Source organism: Gracilinanus agilis, chromosome 1, assembly GCF_016433145.1.
Source record: "Gracilinanus agilis isolate LMUSP501 chromosome 1, AgileGrace, whole genome shotgun sequence".
Lineage (NCBI taxonomy): Eukaryota > Metazoa > Chordata > Mammalia > Didelphimorphia > Didelphidae > Gracilinanus > Gracilinanus agilis.
Genome location: NC_058130.1, coordinates 279445013 through 279456584, shown reverse-complemented (window position 1 = coordinate 279456584; position 11572 = coordinate 279445013).

Genomic DNA, 11572 nt, shown 5'->3' with positions numbered 1-11572 from the left:
CTTCTTATAATAGTATTTGTCCCCTCCCCTTCCCATGCCCTCTTTGTGTATAATAGAATATCCTATGTTTCTCATTCACTCAAGTTTCTCTTTGTGTCCCCTACTATTCACCCCCCTCTTTCCGACTCCCCATATCATCTTAGACCATTTAATATTCTGTCCTCTCCCTATGAATTATTTTCTGATTACTGTAATAGTGAATACCATAATAGTGAATGGAGTTCACTACAGAGAATTATACATAGCATTTCTCAACATAGGAATACAGATAATTACATCTTATTGAAGCCCTTAAAGAGGCAAATTTAAAAATTATGAATTTTCTTTCTTTCCCCTCTGTTTCTTATTTACCTTTTCATGTTTCTTTTGATTTTTGTGGTTGGATATCAAACTTTCCATTTAGTCCTGGTCTATTTTGTGCAAAAACTTGGAAATCTTCAATTTTGTTGAATGCCCATACTTTCCCCTGGAAATATATAGTCAATTTTGATGGGTAGTTGATCCATGGCTGAAGGCCCATCTCTCTTGCCTTTCTGAATATCATATTCCAAGCCTTGCAGTCTTTTAGCGTGGAGGCTGCCAGATCCTGTGTGATCCTGATTGGTGCTCTTTGATATTTGAATTGTCTCTTTCTGGCTTCTTGTAAGATTTTTTCTCTTACTTGAAAGCTCTTGAATTTGGCTATTATATTCCTTGGTGTTGACTTTCCTGTGTCCAGTGTAGAGGGTGATCTATGGATCCTTTCAATGTCTATATTGCCCTCTTGTTGTAGAACTTCAGGGCAATTTTGCTGAATTATTTCTTTAAGTATAGTGTCCAAGTTTCTATTGATTTCTGCCTTTTCTGGAAGACCAATGATTCTCAAATTGTCTCTTCTAGACCAGTTTTCTTGGTCTGTCACTTTCTCATTGAGATATTTCATGTTTCCTTCTATTTTATCAGTGTTTTGACTTTGTTTTATTTGTTCTTGCTGTCTTGAGCTTCTAATTGCTGAATTCTAGCCTTTAGGGACTGGTTTTCGGTTATAATCTTTTGGTATTCGTCTATAATCTTTTGGTTTTCCTTTTCCATCTGGTCATTTCTGGTGTTCAATTTGCTTATCAGTTCATTTGATTTCTAAGTGTCACTTTCCAATTGCAAAATTCTGTCTTTTAAACTGTTATTTTCTTGCCAGATCTCTTCCATCTTTCTCATCAACTCTGATTTGAATTCTTCAATTGCTTGAGAACAGTTTTCATTATTTTGAGAAGGTTTAGATATAATTACTTGTTTGTTCTCCTCTTCTGTTCGCTCTGTTGTCTGGTTTTTCTCTGTGTAAAAGTTGTCAAGTTTTACAGATTTCTTCTTGATGATCTTTCTTTTCTGTGGTTCCCAATTTTGGCTTGCCATTGTTGTTATCCCAGCCCCTTCTCAGCTTTATCCTTACATTCAGGGTCTGTCTGCACTCTCTAGGCTCCCGAGGTCTCAGGTCTCTTTGTTCTCGGGGGTCAAGCCTCCTGGTAGTCTTCCTGGTCTGCCCCTCTGCCCGAGGCTCCTTCAGCAGTCTCAGGGAGCTGCTTCCACCGCCATGCTCCCATCTACACAGGGTCCCCACTAAAGGTCCAAGCCTGCTCTCAAGATCCTTGTCCATGCCTAAGTCAATGCCTTCACCTGTGTCAGCGCTCAGGGTCTAAATTCAAAGTCCATTTGCGTTCTTTAGCCTCTTGGGGTCCTAAGTCTTGCTGCTCTCAGGAACAGGCCCTGGAGATGCCAATGACTTAATGGGTTCCCCAAGCCTGCTTTATCTCTTGTGAGCTGGCCTTGGCACTGTACGTGGTGTGGGGGGTGGGGGAGGGTCTTCCTCCGCTCGTGTTTCAGTGAGAGCTATTTCACCCCTTTATAGCGTGGAAATGCCCAATTCCACATACCTTCAATGCTGCGCCCTGTTGTGGGGTCCCTTCGTTCGTCTGGATTTGTTTTTATGTCCCCTTGAGGAGTACTATATGCTTCGGTTAGGAGAGATCAAGCTGCTGCTCCTTACTCTGCCACCATCTTAACCCGGAACCTGTTTTGTCTTGGATAAAGTTTTTGCTTGGGTAATGTATATTGATGGTAAGTAAAGCCTAGTATAATTTCACACAGGCTTTCAAATTTAACTAAGAAAGGGATTTATTATTTTTAGGAAAACGGGAAGAAAGGAGGTGGATTTTAGGAATAAGGAGGAGGTAAGCTATCTAGAATCTTCAATAAACTTGTTGGCTTCACTTTCCCCAAAGGGGAAAGTGCTTTAAATAACTTTTATATCACTCACTAACTAACCCTTCTCCTAATCTAATGTTACTAAGTTTAAGATGGTGAAGGTGACCTTGATTGAAGACTAGTTGAGATCTTGCAAGTGAGGTAATTTTTCCCAGTCCTCACAGCCTGGTATAGTCTCTATGGAGTAAACCAGCAAAGTAACATCCTACTACCTGAGGTCAGAGATGAGCTAAAAAAAGAGCAATGCAACTCTTTTTCCCAGCCCCTTGAGCCCCAAAAGGCAGTGTCCAAAGTGACCTTGCAAGTTGGGTGTCTTGGCTTTTATACCAAGGTTCTTAACTGCCCCAACTTCCCTCTCTCCTGGAGGTCTCAGGGGGGCACTGTGGTGTTCTCTGAGGCAGCTTTAACCCCATTTAAGATCATGGATGCTACTACAGTAATCCTGGTTTTCTTGTACATAGAATTTCCACTGGAAATTCTTCAGGCATATTACACACTACTCTGTACCTAAATCTATGCTTACTATGTTCAGCAACATAAAAACTATTCCTTATGTCTTATTCTAACTTTCTACCAGTATTTCTGTTCTAGGAAGGACAAGGAAAGTAATTCCAGGGAAAGAAAGGTTTTGCATGTAATACAGGCATGATAATACATGAAACAAAGTAACACAAGTGTGCAACAATAAACTTGACTAAGAATGTCCAACCTTGCAAAACAGCAATGATATAAGTTAAAGTTACCATATCTAAGGAATGCAATAAAATATCTTTGTAAACACAACCAAATATAAATTTTCAAAGGCGCATTAAAGTAATATCTTAACCTGCTATCTGTCTTTTGTATTAAAACAAAACTATTAAAATAGTTTCTATATCTGTCATTCAAGCAGAGTGCTTCTAAAACAATCTATCATATTATCTATCAATATCATATCAATCTATCATAAATCAATTAATCATATAATCAATTAATCCAAAGTTTTGCTTGTGTCTTACTTAAGGTATATTAATAGTGTTAATACTCCAAGTTCTAAGGTATTAATATGTTAAGGCTATCTTGTTCCTTTCAGACAATAATTAGCCTCTTACCAGGAAGCCCAGGTGTTTCCTGATAGACATCAATTACTTTTAACCTAAAGAGAGCTTCTCTAGCCTCCTTGTTTCCCCCCAAAAGCCCTTCACATGGGATGTCCAACCTGTGGTTTTTCTAGCCCCTACCCCATTTGGCTTCCACGTGGGCCCTAGATTTTACTCTTCAAACAGGAAGTAGAATGGCAAGCATGGACTGTATTGCCTATTTCAAACCATTTCTTGCGATTATCTTGCCTGAAACCCAGGGGAGGGATTCACGGCCCCCTGCACATGCTGGGCCTGCCCAAGACTCTGAAATATATACCCTTATGGAGTCATCCACACTGTGCTCAGTGCAGAACTCAGTTAGAAGGAATTTAAATTGGATCAGAGGTGGATTTTATACTTCAGATTGCATGGTTTTTTTTAAAGTCTCTATATCTTATTGTATTTTTTTTATTGTTGTTTTGTTGATTTTTCTGTTACACTGATCATTTTAATGTACTGAAGTTTTGACTGCTAGATTAATTCTGTTTATGATTTTATTGTAACTCCCAAATAGTGAACAAATCTATTAGAATTGGTAAAAAGTGTTTTTGACTGCATTGATTATAATCTATTCCTTATATTATTGTAGTTTCTGATTTCTTTAAGGTTTTCATTTTTTTAAGTTTACCTGCATTAATCTAATTCTGTTATCTCTACCATTTATGAACATCTTAAACATGTTTTAAGTTGTAAAAAGCCTATAAGCCTTATGTATACTGGATTTGTCATCTCAACTAGAGGTCACATATTGCTTATACAACCTTGGAGATTTTAATGCCTTAAGAATTTAAATTGAAATTTTATAAAGGGTTTTTAGAAATGACTTTAGATACCTAGTACCCTTCTGTATGAATGATAGGGTTATATATATTTTAAAGAATGTTGTCTTAAAGGTGTAGAAGAAATATATGGAGGTTTCCTGCACAAGCTTTTACATATTACACAGGAAGCCAGGAGAGTTCATATATGATTGATGTTTTGTCTCTTTGTTTTGGCTTGCTTTCCCATCAGAAGGATCTAGAATTCCTGGGGATAACTTAGACCCAGAAGTGTTTTTTTTTTATCATATTTCTTTTTTTAGGCTCTGCCCCACAATTGCCATGGAGGTAGTAATAGAGTTTGTTGAGAAAATATCTCAGCCAAGGCTGAATGATTTATACCTGTTGATTTTGTGACAATTATACAATTTTTAAACATCATAACAAATGGTTATAATAGTGGGTTTGTTTGCTATTGTCTTTAAATGTGTTATTGGAAATTATGGTACTTTATTTGACTATGCATTATGAATCTGCTATTTTATAAAAGTAATTTACACTCACAGTTCATGGAAAAGCTTAACAGGAAATATATCTCATTTTTTGGTAAAAAAACATTTTATTAATTCTAAGATATATATATATATATATAAATTTTTTTACTTGTATGTGCAATAGAGTGTGTTTTTTTTCTTTCTCATTTTTATACTTGAAAACATTGTATTTTCCCTGAATTTTTAATTTTCTTATTGCTTTTCCTTTTAATTTTTAATAGAGTAATTGACTTCTTTCCTTTTTTTCTCAGTGTTTATACTCGAAGTACATATAACCAGTGTTAATCCTCTTTTGATTTTACAGTAATATAAGTTTAATATAAATATATAGCTGCTATAATATTAATGCATACCCCAAAAGCCTTAACTATGGTAACCTGCCAATAAATAAATATTATGGGACTGTGATTAACATCTCTCTGTCTGATTCCAGGAGAAGGGAGCAAAAGAGCCACAAGGTCATGGAGACAGACTGAGGATCTGCAAAGTGCCAAGGAGCAAAACATCATGCAGACCATGCCAATCCAGGTGGGATTGAGGAAGTTCTATGCCAATACTGACGGGCTTGAAACTAGTGTTTGAGGTTTGGGGTTGCAGATTTTCTGACATAAGTTATCAAAGAGTGAGCTCTCCCCCATACCACTTACCACACCAGAGTCAGAATGAAGCTTGGATAATCTCTAAGCTCTTTGGGGCTGGCTGAGGGCACCACATATTTATGCCTGAGGGGACTGCAAGGCCTCAGCATTGAGACTTGGTACCTGAGGCTGAAGAGTGCTAAGCCTGGGGATCAGAGCACAGAGCTTGGGGAAAAGTGAGGTTGGCTACAATGGAAGCAGGCATCCGAGACTGGAAAAATAACCTCAGGGCAAAAAGCTATAAGGTGCACTGCACAAAGAACTTCCTGGAATATAATATCAATGAAAAGCACTGCAAAACAGCTAAGATAACCTTTCCTACTAACATGCAAGAGCCACAAGTAGCAAAAGAAATAAGCTACAACAGAAAAGGGTTTTGACCCTGGATAATTCCTATGGGAAAAAAGTGCAACACAAAAGTAACAACAGAAATTGACAAATAAGCAAACACATCCAAACTAGCCAAAAATATTAGAATTCATCACAATCTCTTGAGGAACTCAAAAAGAAGTTCAAGAACCAAGTAAGAAAGATAGAAGAAAAATGAGAAGAAAAGGGAGAAAATAAATGAAAGTAATTAAAAAAGAAAGTTATAGCTTAAAAGACAAAATCACCCCCATGTAAAAAGAGGGACAGAAATCAAATGAAATAATGAGCAATTATTAAATTGTTATTGAATTAAAATGTTGATGTAAATAAGAAAGAGGGGAAAAATTTAAGGCCTTCAGTAAGGATAATTTGATTATATTTTAATATAGAAAATGATATCTGTAACTCTAAAAATTGTTTTCATTGTCATAGTAGATAGAAGAATTATTGATAGAATGAGGTTGGGGTACTAAGCAGTTTACGATGATATAAAAAGGGGGGGGAATAGAGGATGATACTAAGAGAAACTTGAAGAAAGAAGAAAAATAAAATAAATTATGCCACATAAAGAGGTCCATGGGGACAGGGAAGAAAAAGGGTAGGAAGAGAGTGATAATATATCATAGGTAATACTTTAACCTTACTTTCAGTGGAACCAGTACTGAGAGGATAGAGCAGCCAAATCTAATGGGGTATAGAATTCTATTTATGCTACAGGGAAACTCAGAGTGAAAAACCAAAGGAGGAATGGGGTGAGGAGTAATAGAGGGGAGAAAAAGGTAGGGGGGCATTCAATAGAACTTAAAGAAAAATAATAGACACTCACAGGATAAAAGTTAGAGGCTAAAGTAAAATTGATTGGGCATCAACTAAGAAAAGAAGGCAGGAGTCACAATTATGATATGTGACAAAGACAAAGTAAAATAGATCTGATTAAAATAGATGGGAAGGTAGTTACATCCTGATAAAAGGCAGTATAGACAATGAAGAAATAGCAGTACTTAACATGTATGCACCAAATGGTATAGTATCCTGATTTTTAAAGGAGGTATTTTGGAGCTTAAGGAGGAAATAGATAGTAAAACTACACTAGATGGAGACCACAACCTTCCTCTATCAGATCTAGATAAATCAAATGAATAAATAAAAAAGAAATAAGAGATGTGAAAGAAATGTTAGAAAAATTAGAGTTCATACATATATGGAGACAAATAAATAGGGACAAAAAGGAATACACCTTCTTTTTAGCAGCACATAGTACATTCACAAAAATTGAATATGTACTAGGACATAAAAACTTTGAAAGCAAATGCAAAAAAGTAGAAATAATAAATGCAACTTTTCCAGAAAATAATGCAATAAAATTATAATTAGTAAGGGTACAAAGAGAGGCAAATAAAAAAATTAAATGGAAATTAAATGATATGATTCTCCAAAATTCATGAGTTAAAGAATAAGCCATCAAAACAATGAATTATTTCATTGAAGAGAATGGCAATGAGGAAACAACATATCAAAATCTATGGGTTGCAGACAAAGTAGTACTCAGGGGCAAATTTATATCCCTGAGTCCATATGTTAACAAATCACAGAGGTAAGAGGTCAATGAATTGGGCATACAACTTAAAAAACTAGAAAGAGAACAAATTAAAGATTCCCAGAAAAAAAAAGAAATTGAAAATCCTAAAAATCAAAGAAGAAATTAATAAAATTGAAAGTAAAATACTGGTTAATCCAAAAAATAAGGAAAGAAGAAAAGCAAATTAACAGTATCAAAGATGAAAAGGGTAACTTGACCTCTAACAAAGAGGAAATTAAGGTATTTATTACTATTTTGCCCAATTATATGGTAAAATATGACAATCTACCCAAAAGGGGTGAATATTTACAAAAAAATATAAACTGCCAAAATTAACAGAAGAGGAAATAGAATCCTTAATCCCATTTCAGAAAAAGAAATAGAACAAGCCATCAAAGTACTCCATAAGAAAAAATCCAAAGCACCAGAAGGATTCAGAAGTGAATTCTAGCAAACACTTAAAGAACAACTAATCCCATTACTATACAAATTATTTGACACTATAAACAATGAAGGAAAGTTACCAAATTCCTTTTATGACACAAAAATGCTACTTATTCCAAAGCTCGGTTCACCAAAAACAGAGAAAGGAAACTACAGACCAATCTCTCTAATGTAATCCCTTAACATAGATGTAAAATCTTAAATAGAATTCTAAGAAAATGACTCCAGCAAGTGATCACAAGGATTATTCACTATGATCAGGTGGGATTTATACCAGGAATCCAAGGATGGTTTAATATTAGGAAACCCATCCACATAATTGACCATATCAACAACCAAACCAACAGAAAACACATGATTATCTCAATAGATGCAGAAAAAGGTTTTGACAAAATACAGCACTCACTCCTATTACAAACACCAGGAAGTAGAGGAGTAGATGGACCTTTCCTAAAAATAATAAATAGAATATATTTAAAACCATCAGCAAGTTTCAGCTGCAATGGGGATGAGTTGGAAGCCTTCCCAATAACATCAGGAGTGAAGCAAGGATGCCCATTATCACCTCCATTTTTTGACATTGTACTAGATACACTAGCAGTAGTAATTAGAGAAAAAATAAATTTGAAAGGATTGAAGCAGGCAATGAGGAGTCTAAACTATCACTCTTTGCAAATGATAAATGATGGTATATTTTTAAAATCCTAGAGAATCAACCAAAAAGGTAATGGAAATAATCAACAACTTTTGGAAAGTTGCAGGGTAGGAAATAAAACCACATAAATCATCAGAATTTCTATATATTTTCAACACAACACAGAAGCAAGAGTTAGAAAGACAAATTCCATTTATAACACTCTAGACAAGATAAAATATTTAGGAATCCATTTGCCAAGACAAACACAGGAATTATATGAACATAACTACAAAACACTTTTCATACAATTAAAACTAGATCTAAATAACTGGAAAAACATTAATTACTCATGGGTTAGGACAAACTAATATAATGACAATCCTACCTTAATAAATTTACTTATTTTGTGCCCTACCTATCAAACTACCAAGAAACCTTTTTTATTGAATTAGAAAGAAATATAATGAAAATCATTTGGAAGAACAAAAAATCAAGAATATCAAGAGAAATAATGAAAAAATGTGAAGGATGGGGGCTTAAAAGTACTAGATCTTAAATTGTACTATAAAGCAGTGGTCACCAAAAACCATATGGTACTGGCTAAGAGATAGAAGGGTAGATCAATGGAATAGCCTTAGAGTAAATGATTAAAACTGCTGGGAAAATTGGAAAACAATATGTGATAGATTAGGTTTAAATCACCATCTCACACACTATGCTACGATAAATTCAGAAATGGTAAATGACTTAAATATAAAGAAGGAAACTTTAAGTGAAATAGGTGAACATAGAATAGTATATCTTTCAGACCTATAGGAAAGATAAAAATTTAAGACCAAGCAAGAGATAGAGAATAATACAAAATGTAGAATGAAAATTTTTCATTAAATTTTAAATTAAATTTAAAAAATTTTGTAAACAAAATCAACGCAACCAAAATTATAAGGGAAGCAACAAATTGGAGAAAATCTTTATAAAAACCCTCTGACAAAGGTCTAATTTCTCAGATCTATAAGGAGCTAAATCAATTTTACAAAAAATCAAACCATTCTCCAATTGATAAATGGACAAGGGACATGAATAGGCTGTTTTCAGATAAAGAAATTAAAACTATCATAAGCACATGGAAAAAATGTCCTAAATTTTTCATAATTAGAGAAAGGCTAATCAAAACAACTCTGAGGTACCACCTCACATCTAACAGGATGGCTAAAATGACAAGAAAAGAAAGTAATAAATGTTGGAGGAGATATGACAAAATAGGGACACTAATGTATTGCTAATAGAGTAGTGAAATGATCCAACCATTCTGGAAGGCAATTTGGAACTCTGTCCAAAGGAAGCTAAATGGATGCCTGCTTTTGATCCAGCTATACCTCTTCTGGGTTTGTACTCCAAAGAGATAATAAGGAAAAAAAACCTGTATATGCATATATTTTTTTCTCATTGTCATTGATTATAGAAGATCTATATTTGAATTTTTAGCACATTTTTTATAATTGCATGTGAAAATTTTGTATTTCAAGCACATATTATCCAAATTGAAAGAGTTTTTGATTATTAGATTAGTGTAGGTTTAGTATATCCATTTGTTCTAACTGTAACTGCCTGCCCAAAAGCATTAGCTACTGAAATTGCCATTGGTATTTAACTAATATGGGACATTGCACATATGTTTGATTCGAAGAAATAGGATCAACAAAGGAACAGATTTCATCTATACAGTGCCAAAGAAGCACAGATATCTACACAGCGCCAAAGCAGCAAGTACTTAACCTGAATGATGCCAAAAGAGTACACACATCAAAAAGAGAAACCAATCCTGCTAGGATTGCTTAGACTTCTATGCCAATAAAAAGGACTTGAACCTAGTGTGAAAATTGAGGTTGTGACACTTAACACATATTAAGAAGTGAGACTCCTTGAACCACACTCCTCGTGAAAATTTATATTAAGTACCTAACAATTGGCTGTTCTGGCTCCATATTCTATCCCTGAAAAGAAACAATGAAAGAAGAAACAATGAAATATCAGACCAATAAATAAAAATCTAGTCCCCTTTTCCTAATTTTCTTACTATGGTGGTTGACTGTGGTCCTGGTTGGTAAGTGAGTATGTGCATGATGTTGGATATGGATTGCTTTAATTGGGCATTATTCAAATACCTAGTGTGATTTTCTTTTTTTTTCTTATTTAGAACTTTTTTCATATAAAATTTAGAATTTGATGTTTAGAATTTTTCATGCACTTGTTATTTGGCCTTTTTGGGCTAATTTTTCTGATGAATTTGATTGGCAGTGATTCATATGCCTTCTGCCTCAGTCATATATCTCTCTGTGATTTCATTGTTTCTTTTTATCCTCCTCAGGGGGGAATGTGTTTTTATTTCATATGGAGAGTTTAAGATATCTTAGGAAAAGAGATTTACTACCTCCTGGAATCCAAATGGAAATGTCCGTGGAGACCACATGGAGAATGCATGTTGATCCAGGAACCTAAGAGAGCAACTGGATGTGCAAAATTTTGAACTTAAGGGGTTTTTAAATTCATTTGTCTGGTTTAAAATTCTTTTGTCTTGCTAAAATTCATTTGTTTTGTTAAATTCATCTATTTGTTTAAATGCATTTGTTTTATATATATGTGTATATATATGTATATGTATATATATAGTTGTGAAAGAAGAGGATTGCCCCTTGAATTTTTTGTAAAAGAAGCACCAAATATTTGATTTCCTTATATTATAAAAATCATTACCATTCTCCCCTTATACTAATGTATATATCCTTTATTTTATTTTAATTGTAAATTTATTTGTTTGTTATGATCCGTTGGGGAGACTGGTCTCCCAAAGGATCACAGGGGAAAATCTGTTGTTTAAAATTATTCTAGACCTAGTCTCCCAGGACACCCTGCAACAACTTCCCCTGACACCTCCCACTTCCTTTGTGGAATTGTCGGAGAAAGTATAAAAGAGAGAGTTTTGGCACTTTTTTGGGTCTCTTTACTCTTCAGGCTCTCAGAGGTCTCCAGACCCAGGAGGCTCTTGACCCTGGAGGAGTGCCTACAGGAGGGGACCCTTTTTCCCTATCTAGCTTTTCCCTTCCCTAACTAAATAAAACCTAGTTATTCTAACAATAAGTGCTACCTTATCTTTATTGAGCTTCGAAGGGTTTGGGTCAATTTCCCCTCCTGGGCTTGGGGGTTACCCCACCTTCTTTTCCCTTTCCACCCTTC